This window comes from Lissotriton helveticus, chromosome 7, assembly GCF_964261635.1.
Source record: "Lissotriton helveticus chromosome 7, aLisHel1.1, whole genome shotgun sequence".
NCBI classification, from domain to species: Eukaryota; Metazoa; Chordata; class Amphibia; order Caudata; family Salamandridae; genus Lissotriton; species Lissotriton helveticus.
In genome coordinates this window covers 1,540,078,411-1,540,103,710 of record NC_136068.1, presented here as the reverse complement: position 1 = coordinate 1,540,103,710, position 25,300 = coordinate 1,540,078,411, and the positions used below count along the sequence as shown (strand labels likewise).

Below are 25,300 nucleotides of genomic sequence, written 5' to 3'. Positions count from 1 at the left end.
TTGAGGGTATTCACTGATGTGCTTGCCATCCCTGGACACGTGTTTCGCGTTCATTAACGCTCATCAGCAGGGATTAGGCGTGTGCATGGGGTTGCTGCGCGGGCTACCGAAAATATTAGTAGGTCCAGATACCGCTTATGGCGCGCAGGTGCGGAATCTCGAGGTCGTCACCTCCACCGGCTCATGGGAGCCTGTATAAAAAGTATTTCCAAATGAGGTCGCACAGTGATCGTCCCATCAGCGTGTGACCCCGGAGCATGATGGTCGATGTAGTAGGTATCAGCGGGTGCGCTTCTACCTGATTCTTGAATCTTGAGGGTATTCACTGATGTGCTTGCCATCCCTGGACACGTGTTTCGCGTTCATTAACGCTCGTCAGCAGGGATTAGGCGTGTGCACGAGGTTGCTGCGTGCGCTGCCGAAACTATTATTAGGTCCAGATATCTCTTATGGCGCGTAGGTGCGGAATCCCGAGGTCGTCACCTCCACCGGCTCAAGGGAGCCTGTATAAATAGTATTTCCAAATGAGGTCGCACACTGCTCATCCTATCAGCGTGTGACCCCGGAGCATGATGGTCGATGTAGTAGGTATCAGCGGGTGCGCTTCTACCCGATTCTTAAATCTTGAGGGTATTCACTGATGTGCTTGCCATCCCTGGACACGTGTTTCACGTTCATTAACGCTCGTCAGCAGGGATTAGGTGTGTGCACGGGGTTGCTGCGTGGGCGGCTGAAAATATTAGTAGGTCCAGATACCTCTTATGGCGTGCAGGTGCGGAATCTTGAGGTCGTCACCTCCACCGGCTCAAGGGAGCCTGTATACATAGTATTTCCAAATAAGGTCGCACACTGCTCGTCCCATCAGTGTGTGGCCCCGGAGCATGATGGTCGATGTAGTAGGTATCAGCGGGTGCGCTTCTACCCGATTCTTGAATCTTGAGGGTATTCACTGATGCGCTTGCCATCCCTGGACACGTGTTTCGCGTTCATTAACGCTCGTCAGCAGGAATTAGGCATGTGCACGGGGTTGCTGCGTGGGCTGCCGAAAATATTAGTAGGTCCAGATACCTCTTATGGCGCGCAGGTGCGGAATCTCAAGGTCGTCACCTCCACCGGCTCAAGGGAGCCTGTATAAATAGTATTTCCAAATGAGGTCGCACACTGCTCGTCCCATCAGCTTGTGACCCTGGAGCATGATGGTCGATGTAGTAGGTATCAGCGGGTGCGCTTCTACCCGATTCTTGAATCTTGAGGGTATTCACTGATGTGCTTGCCATCCCTGGACACGTGTTTCGCGTTCATTAACGCTCGTCAGCAGGGATTAAGCGTGTGCACGGGGTTGCTGCGTGGGCTGCCGAAAATATTAGTAGGTCCAGATACCTCTTATGGCGCGCAGGTGCGGAATCTCGAGGTCGTCACCTCCACTGGCTCAAGGGAGCCTGTATAAATAGTATTTCCAAATGAGGTCGCACACTGCTCGTCCCATCAGCGTGTGACCCCGGAGCATGATGGTCGATGTAGTAGGTATCAGCGGGTGCGCTTCTACCCGATTCTTGAATCTTGAGGGTATTCACTGATGTGCTTGCCATCCCTGGACACGTGTTTCGCGTTCATTAATGCTCGTCAGCAGGGATTAGGCGTGTGCACGGGGTTGCTGCATGGGCTGACGAAAATATTAGTAGGTCCAGATACCTCTTATGGCGCGCAGGTGCGGAATCTCGAGGTCGTCACCTCCACCGGCTCAAGGGAGCCTCTATAAATAGTATTTCCAAATGAGGTTGCACACTGCTCGTCCCATCAGTGTGTGACCCACTAGCATGATGGTCGATGTAGTAGGTATCAGCGGGTGTGCTTCTACCCGATTCTTGAATCTTGAGGGTATTCACTGATGTGCTTGCCATCCCTGGACACGTGTTTCGCGTTCATTAACGCTCGTCAGCAGGGATTAGACGTGTGCACGGGGTTGCTGCGTGGGCTGCCGAAAATATTAGTAGGTCCAGATATCTCTTATGGCGCGCAGGTGCGGAATCTCGAGGTCGTCACCTCCACCAGCTCAAGGGAGCCTGTATAAATAGTATTTCCAAATGAGGTCGCACACTGCTCGTCCCATCAGCGTGTGACCCCGGAGCATGATGGTCGATGTAGTAGGTATCAGCGGGTGCGCTTCTACCCGATTCTTGAATCTTGAGGGTATTCACTGATGTGCTTGCCATCCCTAGACACGTGTTTCGCGTTCATTAACGCTCGTCAGCAGGGATTAGGCGTGTGCACGAGGTTACTGCGTGGGCTGCCGAAAATATTAGTAGGTCCAGATACCTCTTATGGCGCGCAGGTGCGGAATCTCGAGGTCGTCACCTCCACCGGCTCAAGGGAGCCTGTATAAATAGTATTTCCAAATGAGGTCACACACTGCTCGTCCCATCAGCGTGTGACCCCGGAGCATGATGGTCGATGTAGTAGGTATCAGCGGGTGCGCTTCTACCCGATTTTTGAATCTTGAGGGTATTCACTGATGTGCTTGCCATCCCTGGACACGTGTTTCGCGTTCATTAACGCTCGTCAGCAGGGATTAAGCTTGTGCACGGGGTTGCTGCGTGGGCTGCCGAAAATATTAGTAGGTCCAGATACCTCTTATGGCGCGCAGGTGCAGAATCTCGAGGTCGTCACCTCCACCGGCTCAAGGGAGCCTGTATAAATAGTATTTCCAAATGAGGTCACACACTGCTCGTCCCATCAGCGTGTGACCCCGGAGCATGATGGTCGATGTAGTAGGTATCAGCGGGTGCGCTTCTACCTGATTCTTGAATCTTGAGGGTATTCACTGATGTGCCTGCCATCCCTGGACACGTGTTCCGCGTTCATTAACGCCTTTCAGCAGGGATTAGGCGTGTGCACGGGGTCGCTGCGTGGGCTGCCGAAAATATTAGTAGGTCTAGATACCTCTTATGGCGCGCAGGTGCGGAATCTCGAGGTCGTCACCTCCACCGGCTCAAGGGAGCCTGTATAAACAGTATTTCCAAATGAGGTCGCACACTGCTCGTCCCATCAGCGTGTGACCCCGGAGCATGATGGTCGATGTAGTAGGTATCAGCGGGTGCGCTTTTACCCGATTCTTGAATCTTGAGGGTATTCACTGATGTGCTTGCCATCCCTGGACACGTGTTCCGCGTTCATTAACGCTCGTCAGCAGGGATTAGGCGTGTGCACGGGGTCGCTGCGTGGGCTGCCGAAAATATTAGTAGGTCTATATACCTCTTATGGCGCGCAGGTGCGGAATCTCGAGGTCGTCACCTCCACCGGCTCAACGGAGCCGGTATAAACAGTATTTCCAAATGAGGTCGCACACTGCTCGTCCCATCAGCGTGTGACCCTGGAGCATGATGGTCCATGTAGTAGGTATCAGCGGGTGCGCTTCTACCCGATTCTTGAATCTTGAGGGTATTCACTGATGTGCTTGCCATCCCTGGACACGTGTTCCGCGTTCATTAACGCTCGTCAGCAGGGATTAGGTGTGTGCACGGGGTCGCTGCGTGGGCTGCCGAAAATATTAGTGGGTCCAGATACCTCTTATGGCGCGCAGGTGCGGAATCTCGAGGTCGTCACCTCCACCGGCTCAACGGAGCCGGTATAAATAGTATTTCCAAATGAGGTCGCACACTGCTCATCCCATCAGCGTGTGACCCCGGAGCATGATGGTCGATGTAGTAGGTATCAGCGGGTGCGCTTCTACCCGATTCTTGAATCTTGAGGGTATTCACTGATGTGCTTGCCATCCCTGGACACGTGTTTCGCGTTCATTAACGCTCGTCAGCAGGGATTAGGCGTGTGCACGGGGTTGCTGCGTGGGCTGCCGAAAATATTAGTAGGTCCAGATACCTCTTATGGCGCGCAGGTGCGGAATCTCGAGGTCGTCACCTCCACCGGCTCAAGGGAGCCTGTATAAATAGTATTTCCAAATGAGGTCGCACACTGCTCGTCCCATCAGCGTGTGACCCCGGAGCATGATGGTCGATGTAGTAGGTTTCAGCGGGTGCGCTTCTATCCGATTCTTGAATCTTGAGCGTATTCACTGATGTGCTTGCCATCCCTGGACACGTGTTTCGCGTTCATTAACGCTCGTCAGCAGGGAATAGGCGTGTGCACGGGGTTGCTGCTTGGGCTGCCGAAAATATTAGTAGGTCCAGATACCTCTTATGGCGCGCAGGTGCGGAATCTCGAGGTCGTCACCTCCACCGGCTCAAGGGAGCCTGTATAAATAGTATTTCCAAATGAGGTCGCACACTGCTCGTCCCATCAGCGTGTGACCCCGGAGCATGATGGTCGATGTAGTAGGTATCAGCGGGTGCGCTTCTACCCGATTCTTGAATCTTGAGGGTATTCACTGATGTGCTTGCCATCCCTGGACACGTGTTTCGCGTTCATTAACGCTCGTCAGCAGGGATTAGGCGTGTGCACGGGGTTGCTGCGTGGGCTGCCGAAAATATTAGTAGGTCCAGATACCTCTTATGGCGCGCAGATGCGGAATCTCGAGGTCGTTACCTCCACCGGCTTAAGGGAGCCTGTATAAATAGTATTTCCAAATAAGGTCGCACACTGCTCGTCCCATCAGCGTGTGCCCCGGAGCATGATGGTCGATGTAGTAGGTATCAGCGGGTGCGCTTCTACCCGATTTTTGAATCTTGAGGGTATTCACTGATGTGCTTGCCATCCCTGGACACGTGTTTCGCGTTCATTAACGCTCGTCAGCCTGTGACGGTTGCTTGGCGGCCTTCTTTTCCACCCCAAATATGTTCTCTACTGATGAGGGAAGATATCCCGAAACCCGGGCCATGACTCGGGTCTAGAGATCATCACAACAACAAGTACTCACTTGCACCGACTGAGGTGAACCACTCATGAACTATACGTACCAGAATCCTTAGGGGCGATCCGGAGGAGGGGCTAGCGGTGTGCTATCCATTGCAGTTGATTCTACAAATGGCCTCCCTTGAGCCTTTAAGCTCTACGAGCTTCTGGATGACGCACCTGCGTGCCGGTTAGGCATTAAGGCCTGTGACGGTTGCTTGGCGGCCTTCTTTTCCACCCCAAATACGTTCTCTACTGATGAGGGAAGATATCCCGAAACCCGGGCCATGACTCGGGTCTAGAGATCTTCACAACAACAAGTACTCACTTGCACCTACTGATGTGAACCACTCATGTACTATATGTACCAGAATCCTTAGGGGCGATCCGGAGGAGGGGCTAGCGGTGTGCGATCCATTGCGGTTGATTCTACAAATGGGCTCCCTTGAGCCTTTAAGCTGACGAGCTTCTGGATGACGCACCTGCGTGCCGGTTAGGCATCAAGGCCTGTGACGGTTGCTTGGCGGCCTTCTTTTCCACCCCAAATACGTTCTCTACTGATGAGGGAAGATATCCCGAAACCCGGGCCATGACTCGGGTCTACAGATCTTCACAACAACAAGTACTCACTTGCACCTACTGAGCTGAACCACTCATGAACTATACGTACCAGAATCCTTAGGGGCGATCCGGAGGAGGGGCTAGCGGTGTGCGATCCATTGCGGTTGATTCTACAAATGGGCTCCCTTGAGCCTTTAAGCTGACGAGCTTCTGGATGACGCACCTGCGTGCCGGTTAGGCATCAAGGCCTGTGACGGTTGCTCGGCGGCCTTCTTTTCCACCCCAAATACGTTCTCTACTGATGAGGGAAGATATCCCGAAACCCGGGCCATGACTCAGGTCTAGAGATCTTCACAACAACAAGCACTCACTTGCACCTACTGAGGTGAACCACTCATGAACTATACGTACCAGAATCCTTAGGGGCGATCCGGAGGAGGGGCTAGCGGTGTACGATCCATTGCGGTTGATTCTACAAATGGGCTCCCTTGAGCCTTTAAGCTGACGAGCTTCTGGATTACGCACCTGCGTGCTGGTTAGGCATCAAGGCATGTGACGGTTGCTTGGCGGCCTTCTTTTCCACCCCAAATACGTTCTCTACTGATGAGGGAAGATATCCCGAAACCCGGGCCATGACTCGGGTCTAGAGATCTTCACAACAAGTACTCACTTGCACCTACTGAGGTGAACCACTCATGAACTATATGTACCAGAATCCTTAGGGCGATCCGGAGGAGGGGCTAGCGGTGAGCGATCCATTGCGGTTGATTCTACAAATGGGCTCCCTTGAGCCTTTAAGCTGACGAGCTTCTGGATGACGCACCTGCGTGCCGGTTAGGCATCAAGGCCTGTGACGGTTGCTTGGCGGCCTTCTTTTCCACCCCAAATACGTTCTCTACTGATGAGGGAAGAAATCCCGAAACCCGGGCCATGACTCGGGTCTAGAGATCTTCACAACAACAAGTACTCACTTGCACCTACTGAGCTGAACCACTCATGAACTATACGTACCAGAATCCTTAGGGGCGATCCGGAGGAGGGGCTAGCGGTGTGCGATCCATTGCGGTTGATTCTACAAATGGGCTCCCTTGAGCCTTTAAGCTGACGAGCTTCTGGATGACGCACCTGCGTGCCGGTTAGGCATCAAGGCCTGTGACGGTTGCTTGGCGGCCTTCTTTTCCACCCCAAATACGTTCTCTACTGATGAGGGAAGATATCCCGAAACCCGGGCCATGACTCAGGTCTAGAGATCTTCACAACAACAAGCACTCACTTGCACCTACTGAGGTGAACCACTCATGAACTATACGTACCAGAATCCTTAGGGGCGATCCGGAGGAGGGGCTAGCGGTGTACGATCCATTGCGGTTGATTCTACAAATGGGCTCCCTTGAGCCTTTAAGCTGACGAGCTTCTGGATTACGCACCTGCGTGCTGGTTAGGCATCAAGGCATGTGACGGTTGCTTGGCGGCCTTCTTTTCCACCCCAAATACGTTCTCTACTGATGAGGGAAGATATCCCGAAACCCGGGCCATGACTCAGGTCTAGAGATCTTCACAACAACAAGCACTCACTTGCACCTACTGAGGTGAACCACTCATGAACTATACGTACCAGAATCCTTAGGGGCGATCCGGAGGAGGGGCTAGCGGTGTACGATCCATTGCGGTTGATTCTACAAATGGGCTCCCTTGAGCCTTTAAGCTGACGAGCTTCTGGATTACGCACCTGCGTGCTGGTTAGGCATCAAGGCATGTGACGGTTGCTTGGCGGCCTTCTTTTCCACCCCAAATACGTTCTCTACTGATGAGGGAAGATATCCCGAAACCCGGGCCATGACTCGGGTCTAGAGATCTTCACAACAACAAGTACTCACTTGCACCTACTGAGGTGAACCACTCATGAACTATACGTACCAGAATCCTTAGGGGCGATCCGGAGGAGGGGCTAGCGGTGTGCGATCCTTTCGGTTGAGTCTGGGTTGTAGTTGTTACGCCTTTCCAACTGGGCTGTCACAATCCCTTGACCTCCTGATTTCAGAAAGCAAATCCCGGACCGTGGACACGGTAACAGCGCTATCGCGCTGCATTTTGTGGTATTTAACTTTATGAACTTAATTTTGTTGAAGACTCTTTCTCAAGATGTTCATGAACATTTATTCACTCCTGAAAGTTCTGAATGGTATCAGTTTTATGTTAAACCTGCCACAGGATATTACGCTACAAGACATAAATATTTCCCTGATATTTGTGCTGGCACAGGTGGGCAGTTTATTTAAAAACTCTCATTATATACCAAAGAGGTAGCATATTTGAAGGGCTTGCGACTTTATTTCTTGTCCACACAGTCAGATATTGTACAATACCACATCTATTTACTTCAGTGCAACATTAGAGAAGGGATTAGTAAGGTAATTATGTATTATAATTTTTGAGTACATATCATATAGTGTTCAGACTGTTTTCTAACCTATTGTCCATTCTTTTTAGCTATTGAACAAGAAGTCCTGTGGAGTTTATATACGTCGAGGGATTCCTTCCCTATTTTTCCCTTTGTTTTGTTTCCCTTCTTCACCTGGATTACCATTGTTGACTGGCAATTGCCATTCCCAATAGGTGATTGGGGAAGTCGTGGACCTTTCTCCAATTCCGTGGTGTTTCCGCAGAAAACAAGGTGAGAACCTGACATAAAGGCCAGATTTGGTGATATGGAATTTTGTCTGTGCCCAGATCTGCCGGGGTCAGATTCCTAACCCATGAGGGCACTACGATGAGGAAGTAATACCATTTGAACTATAGCCCTGCCACTAACTTGATAAACAGTTCTGCATAGGCAGTGATGTCAGGATACCTATCAGTCCCATTTCAGTTTCAAGGACACAGTGGTAATCCAAACATTCTTTACTTTTTTGAACAACACAATCAAGGACATTGAATAGTACTAGGAGCCCGGGGGTATTTCCCCTGCTTGGCCTGGTTCAGGAGCTCCAACCGGAGCCCCAGTGGGGGTACCCCCCATCCTGGGCTCCGTCCTCCGACCCACTGCATGCCTAAGCACCCAGGTTGGGGTCCCGCAGGCCTGGAGAGGCCTTCCTTGCATGTCCGGGCCCAGGAGCTCCGACAGGATCCCGTGGCCTCACCGGGCTCGGTGGTGGACTCTTCCGACCTGGGTTCCATCCTGCTCCATGGCCAAGGTCCCTGGTAGGGGTTCTACCGGGCATGAAAAGGACTCCCCCGCTTCACCTGCTTGTTAAGTTGCCTTCAGGCCATGGATCAAAGGCCCATGCCTGAGCTCAGGTGGGGCTTCGAGCCCCAACCCTTCAAAGGACAAGCGGAAGCCCTGTGTTTTAATACACAGCACGCCCTGATGGCCATTCTTCGAGCCCGACCATTTGGTCGCGTGCAATGCTTTCCATTTGCACTACCAGGTGGCTGAGCCGCCCCGGAAGTCTCAATGGGGGCTCATTTACCTCCCCGATCCTAGCCAAGGCTTAATGAGGCTGGGCACGTTTGCGCCTTTGGTACCCTGTCACTCAGTGCACACGGATCACAATAAAGAGTGGTATTTTTTTACGGATTACTAGGGAAAGGTACCTTGGACCACCTTGCCACTGCCTCTCAGCCCTTTCAGATGGGCCTTACCTCCAAGCCTGCCTTGCCTGGGAGCAGGCAGGGGTGTGAAGCTAGCATCCCTGTGCAAGGCTGCCTACCAAGGGATGGCCCGGCAAGCGCTGTGTACTCTGATCGATTAGGCATAATTGGTCTGTTTAGGGATGGACTGCCTGGCCAGCTGCTGTGTCAAGCAAAGAGCTTCCATCCTGCCATGGACCATCCAACTTGAGGGTCTGTCACTTGGCAGAGGCCTTCCCCTACCCAATAGCACGAAGGCCGAGCAGTAATGGCAGCTTGCGTCCCCCCAGTGGTCTGACCAGAGTGAAAGGGGTCTGGTAGTGCCAGGTCCCGGGCAGGCTGCCTGGCGGTGCAGTCCCCTGCGTGCCACACTGTCAGCCTCCTCCGCCCAGCGTATTTCTGCAGCACCTCAGAACAACGGTTCCAAGGGGTGTCACTGAAACCCTTGTCTCTATCGGGCTGCACCTCGGCCCGCCTCTCCTTTCCGCAGAGATGGCTGGGCCTGCCGGTGCTCGTGTGATTGCACCTGTCCCCCAAGAAAGCCCCCCAGGTGTGTGGGTTTCCCCACCGGGCTTCTTAGGGGTGTGAAGGTCGCTAGGGGGATGGTCACGCGGCTCCCAACAACCCCATCCAGCAGGTGCGGCTACTTGGTTGATCCTGCCAGTAGCATATGCTTGTCTCAAGGATTAAGCCGCCATGCATGTGTAAGTACATACGGCCGGTCCAGTGAAACTGTGAATGGCTCAATGAATCAGTTATGGTTCCTTTGATCGTTCCATCTGTCACTTGGATAACGGTGGTAATTCTAAAGCCAATACATGCAGACCAGCGCTGACCTCTCGGGATGCGTGCATTTATCAGACCATGACCAATCCGGGCTCAATCATATGCTTTGGTGGCTCTAGATAACCTCGGGCCGATCGCACTTCCCCGTGACGGCGATCATACATTCGGATGTCTGCCCTACCAACTTTCGATGGTACTTTCTGTGCCTACCATGGTGACCACAGGTAACGGAGAATCAGGGTTTGATTCCGGAGAGGGAGCCTGTGGAAGGCAGAAGTGTGCAAATTACCCAGTCACGACTCAAAGAGTTAGTGACCAAAAATAACAATACAGGGCTCTTGCGAGGCCCTGTAATTGGAATGAGTATATTTTAAATCCTTTAACGAGGATCAATTGGAAGTGAAGTCTGGTGCCAGCAGCCATGGTAATTCCAGCTCCAATAGCATATATTAAAGTTGCTGCAGTTAAAAAGCTCGTAGTTGGATCTTGGGATCGAGCTGGGGTCTGCCGCGACATGAGTTAATGCCTGTCCCATCTCCTGCCTCTCTGCACCCCCTTGATGCTCTTGAGTGAGTATCCAGGGGTCCAAAGCATTTACTTTGAAAAAAGTAGAGTGTTCAAAGCAGGCCAGCCACCTGAATACTTCAACTAGGAATAGTGGAATAGGTTTCCGTTTCTATTCTGTTGGTTTTCAGAACTGGGGCCATGATTAAGAGGGATGGCCAGGGGCATTCGTATTGTGCCTCTAGAGGTGAAATTCTTAGACCGACGGAAGACGAACCACAGCGAAAGCATTTGCCAAGAATGTTTTCATTAAGGTTCGAAGACGATCAGATACCGTTGTAAGTTCCACTCTTAAACAATGCCGACTAGTGATCTGGCTGCGTTATTCCCATGACCCACCGAGCAGCTTCCAAGAAACAATAGTCTCTGGGTTCTGCGGGGAGTGTGGCTGCCAAGCTGAAACTTAAAGGAATTGATGGAAGGGCACCTCTAGGAGTGGATAATGCAGCTTAATTTGACTCAACACGGGAAACCTCACACGGCACGGACACGGAAAGGATTGACACATTGATAGCTCTTTCTCGATTCTGTGGGTGGTGGTGCATGGCCGTTCTTAGTTGGTGTAGAGATTTGTGTAGTTAAATCTGATATTAACGAGACTCCTCCATGCTACCTAGTAACGAGACCCACAGTGGTTGGCGTCCAAATTCTTAGAGGGACAAATGGCATTCAGCTTCATGAGATCAAGCAATAACAGGTCTTTGATGCCCTTAGATGTCGAGGATGCACATGCGCTACACTGAAAGGATCAGGAGGTGTCTATCCTTCGCCGACAGGTGTGGGTAACCAGCTGAACCACGTTCATGATAACGATTGAGGGTTGCAATTATTTCCCATGAACGAGGACATGCCAGTAAGTGCGGGTCATAAAGTTGGGTAGATTAAGTCCCTGCCCGTCACTACTACTGATTGAATGGTTTAGTGAGGTCCTTGGATTGGCTCCACAGCGGTTGAGAATAGCCCCGGTGGAGTGTTAAGAAGATGATCAAACTTGACTATCTAGAGGAAGTAGAAGTCGTAACATGGTTTCCGTAGGTGAACCTGTAGAAGAATCTTTAACGGAGGAGCGGCCTGAGCAGCGGACAGCACCATCCTGAAACCCTCGGCCGCCTCCCAGATGAAACATGCACACTGTAGGCACAGGGCCTGGCCCTGCCCCGTTCTCCATGTCTGGTGGAGCAGTTTGCGGCTGCTGGGGCGCTTGGGTGTGGACTGGGTGTGGGATGGGCTCCTCCAGTGGGGAGAAACCAATTGATGAATGTTCAAGGTTCTGGGGACGGGTGGCAGGCCACTCCCCTGCCCCTCTGGGAGGTACACAGCAGCAGGCCCTCCCGAGATTAAACCCACGCTCATTCAGCACGACCCTGCTGTAACTGAATGGCAGTGTGCAGGAAGGTAGGTTCTTTCTAGCATGGTAACTCCCATTTTTTGCCTGGTGTTATTCAGTTTCTGACTAGTCTGACTGGGATCCTGCTAATCAAGGCCACAGTCACTGTGCTCCCTCCCTAAATGTGACTATGGGAAGTACTTTGGTACCTTCCCAATTAGCTACTGGGGTTCTCTGCTAAGACCCTAGTATATGGCACTAAGGTACCCAGGGCATAGGTACACCAGGGGTCTCCCCTGGGTCACCCATGAGAGACCACTCCGACTGTGACTACAGGCCTACCATTGTGGCCTGTGTAAGCTGGTGCTAGCCCCACTTATGACAAATATAAGTTTCTTTATATCTGAGGTCACTGCACTTAAAACCCCTTAGGCAGGCCCTTGAATCCTGAAGGCAGGGTGCTGAGTTATAATTGTTAGGGTGCCCCTGCATGAGCAGGACACCCCTACAATCCCCCGAGTTATTTCTACAGGCTTTGTAAGTGCGTCTGTCATTTTGATACATATAGTGGTGATGCTTCATTACACGATGGATAACTATAAAGTGTCTGGGCTGAACCTGGGCATGTTTGGTATCATTACCGGTGTTAGGGTATGATTCCATGCAATGTGGGGCTCCTCTGGAAAGCCCCCAGGACTCCTGGTGACAGCCTTTCAGGGTCTGCTAGCAAGCTAGTGCTGCTGTTGACAACAGACAAGATTCTGTATCCTCCCCTCTGTCCAGCCCCTCCGCTGGGAGGGACCCCTGAGCTGTCCTAACCCCTTTCTTATGGTATGAAAGGGCATATTTGTGGGTGGGTCCTCAGATTGATCGTGGGACAAGACTCAATCCTGAAATCACGTCATTCTTCGACTGTCTGGACACTTGGACTTTGCTGGACTTTGCCTGGAACAGAGACTGTATCAAGGAAGACACCTGCTGCTCCTGGTCTCGCTGTTCTGCAAGTCTTCTTTGTCGTCTGTGCTTCTTCCAGGATCTTCAACAGACCTGTGGGCATCAAGGACACCCGAAGTAATCTCCCTTGCAGTCACTCCCCTGCATCTGCAGGCTCCTTAATGAAGCTGACCGGTCTGCTGCTCCTAACGTCTCCCAGACATTGAAAGGCTCGGCAACACAGGTGGTGGTTCTGCAACTCCCTCGAGTCCTGACCTTTCCTCTTAGCAAGTTTGAGGCTAATGTCCCTCATCAAAACCGATGGAACCGAACCCCTGTGCACTGTGTAAACCTGCCATTGCAAAGAGATCTCTGGCTACAAGATGCTCTAGCCTCCAGCACCTCTTCCTGCCAAGATCGTCGTCCTCACCTCATTCTCTGCACGTGGGCCATCATCTTTGGTAAGCTACTCAAGGTACTCTTGCGACTCCTGTGCCTTTTGACTGTGAGTCCTCTGAAGGGTCTTCTCTTGCTTCAGTGGGGTCCCCTGCTTGCCAAGGGCCTGCTCTGACTCTCCCGCACTTGGTGAGTCCCTTGGACTTTGCTGGTCCCAATGCTGCTCCTTCATCATTTACGTGTTTTGCTGGTGCCAAGGCTTGTTTGTTCCTTGTGTCCCCAGTTCTTCTGAGTCTCCTGGTCCAAGTCCTGACTTCGGTCGAAGTTTGCATTCCACTTTCTTAGTATATGGGTTGGTCTCCCCCATGAGACCACTGTGTATTGTCCTTACTTACCTCCTGCAATTTAAGTGATTGTGTATCTGTGTTGATCTCTCCAGGTAGGAGATACACCAATGTATTAGTGAGTGTTGTGTAATAAATAGACATATTTTTATAACTACATTGTGTGGTTCTGTAGGAAAGTAGGATCTGCTTTCATGGTTACCCCCACTTTTTACTGTTGTTATTCTGTTTCTGACTAGTCTGACTGGGACCCTGCTAATCAGGACCCCAGTTACTGTGCTTCCTCCCTAAATTTGACTATAGTAAGTACTGTGGTACCCTCCCATATGGCTATTGGTGTATCCTGCTAAGTCCCTAGTATATGGTACTAAGGTACCCAGTGTATAGGTACACCAAGGTTCTCCCATGGGCTTCAGCATGTATTATGCCACCGATGAGGCACCACTCAACCTGTGAGTACAGGCCTGACATTTTAGCCTGTGTGAGCTGGTGCTAGTGCAATAGGCCCTCGCGAGACGGAACCCATGCTCACCCAGCATGACCCCACTGTGAAGAAAATGAATGGCAGCGCCTCCCGGGCTGGAACCACGCCAGAAGGCCCTGCTGCCCCGGGCCCTCTCGGGCCTAATCCCGGCCTGACCAGGCTTCAGGTGACCGAGGAGTGGCCGTTCTCGAGTGAAAGAAGAAAGAGCCAGGCCTGTGACGCAACCCTGGCTCCTATCTGTGGGAGGTGTGCGAGATGGGGAACCACTTGTCTCTTCACTTCAGGAGCCTCCAACCAGTGAAGGAGGTAGGCTACCAACCAGCTAGCCGGCATTGCTCAGGGCTGCCGCCCAAGCCGGGGACTCCATAACACCACAGGGGGGGAGCCCAGTGGCGGACAGCTGATGTGCAGATGGGGGGACAATCCCTTGTTGCCAGGTACCCTGTGTGGCCGGGCTAAGGGTTTGAAGTCTTGTGCGGTCCCTTCCGATCTTCTGGGAGGGACTTGCGGCTATAGGAATGGCTGCTACCGTTGCTCTTGGAGCCCCCTTTTCCTTTGGGGGGGGGGGGGGAAATGGGGGTTCCCGGGCCAAGCACCTGGAAGGCTCTTCGATGCGGGGAGTCTAACTCCCAGAGCGAAAGCCTTGAATGGAGCGCAGACGGTAGGGGGCCACCTCGATCGCCCTTAGTGCACAGCATGTTTGTGGAGCACCCGGTGCTAAATCATTCATAGATAACCTGATTATGGGTCAAGGTTTCTTAAGTTGAGCCAAGCTTGTGTCCCTGTCGTGGGTGCCTGGAGGAACCCCTTCACCACACCTGGGGGTGGGTCCCTCTTACGCCAGGCCTGCGGGAGGGACGTGGAGGGTAGAAATGTGGGCATGTGGAAGGCTGCCTCCACCAGGTGCAGACAGGCATGGGGGCCTCCCTCTCCTGTCCCTGCGCTGCCAGGTGCAGGGATGGGGGAATAATTCCCTTGCAGAGTGACCAGATGGCTGTACCCCTCTGCACAAGTCGTTGGGAGGCAAGCAGCCCTGGGAAGAAGCCTCCTGAGCACCGGCCTCAGAGTGCATGGCTACTTCTTTCATCGATGGACTGCCGTGTGACTGGATCCTGCCTCAGTTGCCATGGGCCATCCGGTCACTGGGTCGCCTTGGGCCATCTGGTCGCCTTGCTTCATGGCCAGGTTGCCCGTGGCTCTATAAGCCCCCACTTTGTGGGGGCTTCATAGTCTAGGAAAATAAGCTTCCCAGTCAGGTCTGTGGGGAGAGGATGTGGCCTGGACTTAACTCTCCTTGGCTTCCTGGGCTCCAAGAAGGTGGAAGGCACCTACCCATGGCAGCACCCCGAGCCCACGGTATGGCGGTGACAGTACCCAGGGCAGGGTGGCTGCAGGGCTGTGGAGGACTTTCTTGTTCCTGTACTGAATCTGGGATAAAGAGCAGAGACCACTCCTGCATGAAGGCCCAGCACCCACACCAGGGCCACTGAGCTGGAACACGAGCCTGGGAGAGCTCTGAGAAGTCCTCAGCAGCCAACTGGCCCCAATCTTGAATGGTAGCCATGCTCCGCGCCACCCATGTGTCGACAGGCCCAGCGCAAGGCAACGAGCAGAGCATGGCAAAGGGGAAGCGGCAGGCCCAGGAAGCCCTCTCCCCCTTCTCTGGCAGGGAGGGAGGCCGTGGTCACGCCCTCGGCAGTGCTCCAGCGAGGTCCGGGCTCCATGCGCTGGTCCTCCATGCTGCCAAGCATGCGGCAGGGTGAAATGGGCTCCGTGGTCACGGACAGGGGGCCTGCCTGAGGAAGGTCCAGACTGGACTCTGGTCGATCAGGCATTGTTGGGCCTATTTAGTGACTATTTGGTGACTGTGGGATGCTTGGTTGGAAACACCTGACTATAGCCTCGGTGAGGGCTTCCGAGCCACAGGACGGGGTCCTGCAGGGTCAGGGAGCCAGTAGGCCTGGGTCTGGGAGGAGGCTTCTTCCCAGGGCTACTTGCCTCCAAACGACTTGTGCAGAGGGGTACAGCCATCTGGTCACCCTGCAAGGGAATCATTCCCCCATTCCTGCACCTGGCAATGCAGGGAACGGAGAGGGAGGCCCCCGTGCCTGTCTGCACCTGGTGGAGGCAGCCTCCCACATGCCCACATTTCTACCCTCCACGTCCCTCCCACTGGCCTGGCGTAAGAGGGACCCACCCTCAGGTGTGGTGAAGGGGGTCCTCCAGGCACCCACGACAGGGACACAAGCTCGGCTCAACTTCAGAATCCCTGACCCATAATCAGGTAATCTATGAATGATTTAGCACCGGGTGCTCCACAAACATGCGGTGCACTAAGGGCGATCGAGGGGGCCCCCTTCCGTCTGCGCTCCATTCAAGGCTTCCGCTCTGGAAGTTAGCCTCCCCGAATCGAAGAGCCTTCCAGGTGCTTCGCCCATTTCCCCCCCAACAGGACAAGGGGGCTCCCAGAGCAACGGTAGCAGGCAGTCCTATAGCCGCAAGTCCCTCCCAGAAGATCGGGGGGGGCGCACAAGACTTCAAACCCTTAGCCCGGCCAAACAGGGCCAGGACAAACAGGGTACATGGCAACAAGGGAGGTTAGCATGGAGGACTATCTGCAAATCAGCTGTCCGCCACTGGGCTTCACCCCTGTGGCATTATGGAGTCCCCGGCTTGGGCGGCAGCCCTGAGCCATGCCGGCTGGCTGGTTGGTAGCCCACCTCCTTCCCTAGTTGGAGGCTCCTGAAGTGAAGAGACAAGTGGTTCCCCATATCGCACACCTCCCACAGATAGGAGCCGGGGTCGCGTCACAGGCCCGGCTCTTTCTTCTTTCATTCGAGAAAGGCCACTCCTCGGTCACCCGAAGCCTGGTCAGGCCAGGATTAGGCACGAGAGGGCCCGGGGCAGCAGGGATATCTGGCGTGGTTCCAGCCCGGGAGGCTCTGCCATTCATTTACTTCACAGTATCTTCATGCTGGGTGAGCATGGGTTCCGTCTCGGGAGGGCCTATTGTGCTAGCACCAGCTCATACAGGCTAAAATGGCAAGCCTATAGTCACAGGTTGAGTGGTTCCTAATGGGTGGCATAATACATGCTGAAGCACATGGGAGAAACTTGGTGTACCTATACACTGGGTACCTTAGTTCCATATACTTGGGATTTAGCAGGATACACCAATAGCCATTTGGGAAGGTACCACAGTACTTACCATAGTCAAATTTAGGGAGGAAGCACAGCAACTGGGGTCCTGATCAGCAGGATCCCAGTCAGACTAGTCAGAAACAGAATAACAATAGAAAAAAGTGGGGGTAACCATGAAAGCAGATCCTACTTTCCTACAGAACCACACAATGTTTGTTATAAAAATATGTCTATTTATTACACAACACTCACTAATACATTGGTGTATCTCCTACCTGGAGATATCAACACAGATACACTATCACTTCAATTGCAGGAGGTAAGTAAGCACAATACATAGTGGTCTCCTGGGCGAGACCAAACCATATACTAATAAAGTGGAATGCAAACTTCGACCGAAGTCAGGACTTGGGCCAGAGACTCAGAAGATCTGGGGGCACAAGGAACAAACAAGCATTGGCACCAGCAAAAGACGTAAATGATGAAGGAGCAGTATTGGGACCAGCTAAGTCCAAGTGACTCACCAAGTCCGGGAGAGTCAGAGCAGGCCTTGAGCAAGCAGGGGACCCCACTGAAGCAAGAGAAGACCCTCCAGAGGGCCCACAGTCAAAAGGCACAGGAGTCGCAAGAGTACCTCGAATAGCTCGCCAAAGATGAAGGCCCAAGTGCAGAGGATGAGGTGAGGACGAAGATCTTGGCATGAAGAGCTGCTGGAGGCTAGATCATCTTGTAGCCAGAGATCTCTTTGCAATGGCAAGTTTACACAGTGCACAGGGGTTCGGTCCCATCGGTTTTGACCAGGGACACAAGCCTCAAACTTGCTGAGAGGAAAGGTCAGGCCTCGAGGGAGTTGCAGAACCACCACCTGTGTTGCTGAGCCTTTCGAAGTCTGGGGGACGTTAGGAGCAGCAGACTGATCAGCTTCATTGAGGACCCTGTAGATGCAGGGGAGTGACTCCTTCACTCCAAGGGAGATTACTTCGGGTGTCCTTGATGCCCACAGGTCTGTTGAAGATCCTGGAAGAAGCACAGACAAAGATGACAAAGAAGACTTGCAGAACAGCGAGACCAGGAGCAGCAGGTGTCTTCCTGGATACAGTCTCTGTTCCAGTCAAAGTCCAGCAAAGTCAAGTGTCCAGACAGTCGAAGACTGATGTGATTTCAAGATTGAGTTATGTCCCACGATCAATCTGATGACCCACCCACAAATATGCCTACAGTGTGCATGTTTAATCTGGAAGGCGGCCCAGGGTTTCACGATGGCGCAGTCCGCCGCTCCTCCGTTAATGATTCTTCCACAGGTTCACCTACAGAAACCATGTTACGACTTCCACTGCCTCTAAATAGTCAAGTTTGATCGTCTTCTTAACACTCCACCGGGGCCGTTGTCAACCGCTTTGGGGACAATGCAAGGACCTCACTAAACCATTCAATCAGTACTAGCGACGGGCGGTAAGTTCAAAGGGCAGGGACTTAATCTGCCCGACTTTATGACCCGCACTTACTGGCAAGTCCTCGTTCATGGGAAATAATTGCATTTCTCAATCCCTATCATGAACGGGGTTCAGCTAGTTACCCACACCCGTCGGCGAAGGATAGACACCTCCTGATCCTTTCAGAACCCAACCATTACACATTCCGAAGAAACTTAAAAACCTGGCTCTTTTAGGTCTGCCCACCACTTTGTTTCTCACTGAATTTCTGCAAGCGCTATGAGACCTTCGGGTGATTTTCCGCTATACAAACTCAAACTCAGTGTAGCGCATGTGCATCCTCGATATCTAAGGGCATCAAAGACCTGTTATTGTTTGATCTCATGTGGCTGAATGCCATTTGTCCCTCTAAGAAGTTGGACGCCGACCACTGTGGGTCTCGTAACTAGTTAGTATGGAGGAGTCTCGTTCATTATCCGAATTAACTAGACAAATCTCTCCACCAACTAAGAACGGCCATGCACCACCACCCACAGAATCGAGAAAGAGCCATCAATGTGTCACCGTCAATCCTTTCCATGTCAGCGCCGTGTGAGGTTTCCCGTGTTCAGTCAAATTAAGCTGCATTCTCCACTCCTAGAGCTGCCCTTCCATAAATTCCTTTAAGTTTCAGCTTTGCAACCAGACTCCCCGCAGAACCCAGAGACTATAGTTTCTTGGAAGCTGCTCGGTGGGTTATGGGAATAACGCAGCCAGATCACTAGTCGGCATTGTTTAAGATTGGAACTACAACAGTATCTGATTGTCTTCGAACCTTCAACTTTTATTCTTGATTAATGAAAACATTCTAGGCAAATGCTTTCACTGTGGTTTGTCTTGCGCCAGTCTACGAATTTCACCGCTAGAGGCACAATACTATTTCAGGATGGCGCAGTCCGCCGCTCCTCTGTTAATGATTCTTCCACAGGTTCACCTACAGAAACCATGTTACGACTTCTACTTCCTCTAAATAGTCAAGTTTGATCGTCTTCTTAACACTCCACCGGGGCCGTTGTCAACCGCTTTGGGGCCAATGCAAGGACCTCACTAAACCATTCAATCAGTAGTAGTGACGGGCGGTAAGTTCAAAGGGCAGGGACTTAATCTACCCGACTTTATGACCCGCACTTACTGGCAAGTCCTCGTTCATGGGAAATAATTGCATTCCTCAATCCCTATCATGAACAGGGTTCAGCTGGTTACCCACACCCGTCGGCGAAGGATAGACACCTCCTGATCCTTTCAGAACCCAACCATTACACATTCCGAAGAAACTTAAAAACCTGGCTCTTCTAGGTCTGCCCACCACTCTGTTTCTCACTGAATTTCTGCAAGCGCTATGAGACCTTTGGGTGATTTTCCGCTATGCAAACTCAAACTCAAACTCAGTGTAGCGCATGAGCATCCTCGATATCTAAGGGCATCAAAGACCTGTTATTGCTTGATCTCATGTGGCTGAATGCCATTTGTCCCTCTAAGAAGTTGGACGCTGACCACTGTGGGTCTCGTAACTAGTTAGCATGGAGGAGTCTCGTTCATTTTCCGAATTAACTAGACAAATCTCTCCACCAACTAAGAACGGCCATGCACCACCACCCACAGAATCGAGAAAGAGCCATCAATGTGTCAATCCTTTCCATGCCCGCGCCGTGTGAGGTTTCCCGTGTTCAGTCAAATTAAGCTGCATTCTCCACTCCTAGAGGTGCTCTTCCATCAATTCCTTTAAGTTTCAGCTTTGCAACCACACTCCCTGCAGAACCCAGAGACTCTAGTTTCTTGGAAGCTGCTCGGTGGGTCATGGGAATAACGCAGCCAGATCACTAGTCGGCATTGTTTAAGATTGGAACTACAACAGTATCTGATTGTCTTCGAACCTCCAACTTTCATTCTTGATTAATGAAAACATTCTAGGCAAATGCTTTCACTGTGGTTCGTCTTGCGCCGGTCTACGAATTTCACCTCTAGAGGCACAATACGAATGCCCCTGGCCATCCCTCTTAATCATGGCCCCAGTTCTGAAAAACAACAGAATAGAACCGGAGTCTTATTCCACTATTCCTAGTTGAAGTATTTAGGTGGCTGGCCTGCTTTAAACACTCTACTTTTTTCAAAGTAAATGCTTTGGACCCCCAGGATACTCACTCAAGAGCATCAAGGGGGTGCAGCGAGGCAGGAGATGGGACAAGCAGGAACTCGCGTCGCGGCAGACCCCAGCTCGATCTCAAGATCCAACTACGAGATTTTTAATTGCAGCAAATTTAATATAAACTATTGGAGCTGGAATTACCATGGCTGCTGGCACCAGACTTAAAGGATTTAAAGTGTACTCATTCCAATTACAGGGCCTCGAAAGAGCGCTGTATTGTTATTTTTGGTCACTAACTCCCTGAGTCGTGGCTGGGTAATTTGCACACTTCTGCCTTTCACAGGCTCCCTCTCCAGAATCAAACTCTGATTCCCAGTTACCTGTGGTCACGGTGGTAGGCACAGAAAGTACCATCGAAAGTTGGTAGGGCAGACATCTGAGTGTATGATCGCCGTCACGGGGAAGTGCGATCGGCCCGAGGTTATCTAGAGCCACCAAAGCGTATGGTTGAGCCCGGATTGGTGATGGTCTGATAAATGCACGCATCCTGAGAGGTCAGAGCTGGTCTGCATGTATTGGCTCTAGAATTACCACCGTTAACCAAGTAACAGATAGAACGATCAAAGGAACCATAACTGATCCATTGAGCCATTCACAGTTTCACTGGACCGGCTATATGTGCTTACTCGTCCATGGCTTAATCCTTGAGACAAGCATATGCTACTGGCAGGATCAACCAAGTAGCCGCACCTGCTGGACGGGGTTGTTGGGAGCCGCATATCCATCCCCCGACCAACCTTCAAACCCCTCAGAAGCCCTGTGGGGGAACCCATACACCTGGGGGGCTTTCTTGGGGGACAGGTGCAATCACACGCGCACCGGCAGGCCCAGCCTTCTCTGCAAAAGGAGAGGCGGGCCGAGATGCAGCCTGATAGAGACCAGGGGTTCAGTGACACCCCATGGAATCGTCGTTCTGAGGTGCTGCACAAATACGCTGGGTGGAGGAGGGTGACAGTGTGGCACGCGGGGAGCGGACCACCAGTCGGCCTGCCCGGGACCTGGCACTACCAGACCCCTTCGACTCTGGTCAGACCACTGGGGGGCGCAAGCTGCCAGGCTGTCCATCCCTAAACAGACCAATTGTGCCTAATCCATCAGAGTACACAGCGCTTGCCGGGCCCTCCCTGGTAGGCTGCCTTGCATAGGGATACCAGCTTCACGTCCCTGCCTGCTCCCAAGCAAGGCAGACTTGGAGGAAAGGCCCATCTGAAAGGGCTGGGAGGCAGGTGCAGACCTTGGCCCCTGGGGGCCCCACAGGGCAGGCCCAGGCTCTGGCCCTGGCTTTGCCTGCCTCAGAATCACCAGACATCAAGGGGACAAGGTACCCTTTCCCTTGTAATCCGGAGAAAAAAATACCACTCTTTATTGTGATCCGTGTGCACTGAGTGACAGGGTACCAAAGGTGCAAATGTGCACAGCCTTCTTAAGCCTTGGCTGGGATCGGGGAGGTAAATGAGCCCCCATTGAAACTTCCGGGGCGGCTCAGCTACCTGATAGTGCAAATGGAAAGGATTGCACGCGACCAGATGGTCGGGCTTGAATAATGGCCATCTGGGCGTGCTGTGTATTAAAACACAGGGCTTCCACTTGTCCTTTGAGGGGATTGGGGCTCTGCAATCCGGGGGCTCAAAGCCCCACATGGGCTCAGGCATGGGGCTGCGTGGGAGGCCCCAACGGGCCTTCGATCCGTGGCCTGAAGGCAATTTAACACGCGGGTGAAGCAGGAGAGTCCTTTCCATGCCCGGTAGAACCCCTACCAGGGATCTTGGCCATGGGGCAGGATGGAACCCAGGTTGGCAGAGTCCTTCACAGTGCACGGTGGGGCCTCGGGGTCCTGTCGGAGCTCCTGGGCTCGGACATGCAAGGAAGGCCTCTCCAGGCCTGCGGGACCCCAAACTGGGCGCTTAGCCATGCAGTGGGCCAGAGGACGGAGCCCAAGATGGTGGGTACCCCCCCTCCCCCCCAGTTGGAGCTCCTGAACCAGGCCAAGCAGGGGAAATCTCCCTGGGCTCCTAGTACTATTCAATGTCTTTGATTTTGTTTTTCAAAAAAGTAAAGAATGTTTGGATTACCACTGTGTCCCTAAAACCGAACTGGGACTGATAGGTATCCTGACATAAATGCCTATGCAGAACTGTTGATCAAGTTCGTGGCAGGGCTGTAGGTCAAATGGTATTACTTCCTCATCGTAGTGCCCTCGTGGGTTAGGAATCTGACCCCGGCAGATCTGGGCACAGACAAAATTCCATATCACCAAATCTGGCGTTTAATTGGTCACTTGTGAACTCCCCAGCCAAACGTTGTAGCTTTGTAGAAAGTGATGAAAATGGCGGAAGCACCATCAAAAGACAGAATCACTAAAAAAGTACCACTATAACTTCATACTATAGAAAGACATAACCACACTCACGTGTTTATACTGTGATAGCGTGGAGCTACAAAGATTCTCATCTGCAAATGGTAATTCTTCGCATCAGCAAAATCAACCCTGTGGCTCAGGTGGGGTCTACATGTTTTTCGGTGATGGGCTTGAGCTTTAGGCCAAAGGAATATCACATTAGATTCACACTGCTATGGCATCTGCCCTTCCATGAGTCACTTTTACCCTGTTATAGTTTGGTATTTGAGGCTATATATGCTATAATTGCTAGGAATTATATAGTCACATATTATTTGTCAGCAGATTAGAATTTGTACTAATGTGATTTAAATAGATTACAGCTGAATGCTTTACAAATTTTCAATATTTGTTCATTGTTCTCTGAACTGTAATAGCATGTGTCTTGTCATTTCCTACAGTAAAATAGCAAGACAGTGAAAAATATGACAGTTTGAAAGAAAATATGCTTGTCCAGATTTGAGAACTCAAAAATTGGTGGACGAAGATTTTTCGCACCTTATTTAAGTAACAACTCTTTGATTGGATGCGTTGCAAAGCTGTATTCAAGACAGTAGAGAGAGAGTAGCACCTTTTCCTGCAGAGCTTAGTGCCTTGTCTGTAGTGTTGGAGCACATACCGGGTGAAGGGAAGTTGGGAGGTATGTGAGATCTGTGCATAAACACCACTCGGAAATTTCTGACCTCCTAACTGACCACTCTCTCGATGCCCTGTTCATGACGGAGACGTGGCTTCTCGATGAAATGGACTCGGTTTGCAACTTGGCGACTCCCACAGGTTATACCATTCACACTGTGAATAGAGGCACGAGAGGGGGGGGCTTGGCTCTAATAATCAAATCCCATCTCGATTGTCTATTCAGCAAAACTGATATTAAGGGTTGTGAAAGTGCGCGTTTCTCAATCAAAGCTAACCCTCAGTTCTGCGCGACGGGGCTCTTAATTTATAGACCCCCTGGTGCAGATGCCCCTTTCATTAGCTCACTCTTACAGTTTTTAGACACCAACATCTTCAAATCTGCCAACTTTACAATAATGGGTGACCTTAATTTCCATCTTGATAAGGACTCTGAACCCAAAATATCCACCTTTCTGGCTGATCTTGCGGCTTTCCAACTCACTCAACTTGTGAAGGGCCCCACTCACACAGCGGGTCACCTTCTTGACCCCATTTTTTCCAATATCACGAGCTGCTCCGCAGGCATGCCAATCCCCATGACCTGGACCGATCATCACTTAGTAACTCTGTCTATCCCGTGCAACTTGAGATCTGTCGCGGTACCTACTCCTTCAGTCCAGAAACGGCCATGGAGAAAGCTTCATCTTGAAGACCTACACAATCTTCTGGTGCTAAATCCTCCACCCCTTACCGAAGATTTAGATGCAAGCTATGACCAGGTCTGCCTGTGGATCACTCAGGCACTTGATACCTTGATCCCGGCCAGAAGCTCCAAAGCTCGCACCCATGCAGCTAGCCCTTGGTATAACTCCGAATTAGCAAGCCTGAAAAAGGAATGCAAAAAGGCAGAGAGGGCATGGAGGAAAAACTATGATGCCAATCTAAAACTAGACTATGTCATGCTCCAAAAAACCTACCATCGTAAGATCTGCAGAATAAGGGCGGCATATTTTGCCAAGGAAATCAATAACAGCTCTAACACCTCGAAAGCTGTATTTAAAATCTTGAAAGATCTTACTGCAAAGAAAACTGTCAACACCACTATCACTTCCCCCGACCTCTGTAATAACATGGCCAACTTCTTCACCAATAAGATCTTGAAAATCTACGACACCTTTCCCAAAAGCCCGCAGCCATTGGCCATCTTTGATCCTACTAGGCCCTCTCTCTCCTCTTTTCCCACGCTTGAGCGAGAGAGTTTCCAAAAAATCTGCAAAAAGATTAAATCAGGCTCTCCTGCAGATCCCCTTAAACCGGATACCTTCTGTGAAGCCCATGAATCTGTCACTGAGCACATCCGAGAAATCATCAACCGGTCCCTTCTGATCGCTAAAGTTCCCTCCAAGTGGAAGCAGGCCTGGGTTTCTCCCATTCTAAAAAAACCCACGCTAGACCCCTCGCTTCCTGAGAACTTTAGACCTATCTCCCTGCTCCCTTGGCCTGCCAAAATTATCGAGGCACACGTCAATAATATTCTGACAGATTTCCTCCTTACCAATAACATCTTGGATGACTCTCAACACGGGTTTAGAGTCGGTCATAGCACCGAGACCGCCTTGCTCAGTGTTTCAGAGGACCTCCGTACCATCCTAGAC

The 25,300-nt window shown here is 51.6% G+C and overlaps 1 protein-coding gene and 2 pseudogenes across 1 annotated transcript in view; 2 read left to right on the top strand and 1 right to left on the bottom strand.

The window, feature by feature from the left end:
- The window catches only part of LOC144767527 (uncharacterized), a 279,414-nt gene that overhangs the window by 23,463 nt on the left and 230,651 nt on the right, over positions 1 to 25,300 (top strand). The window lies entirely within an intron of this gene.
- Positions 9,681 to 11,444, top strand: LOC144771352 (18S ribosomal RNA; annotated as a pseudogene).
- Positions 19,395 to 21,312, bottom strand: LOC144771351 (18S ribosomal RNA; annotated as a pseudogene).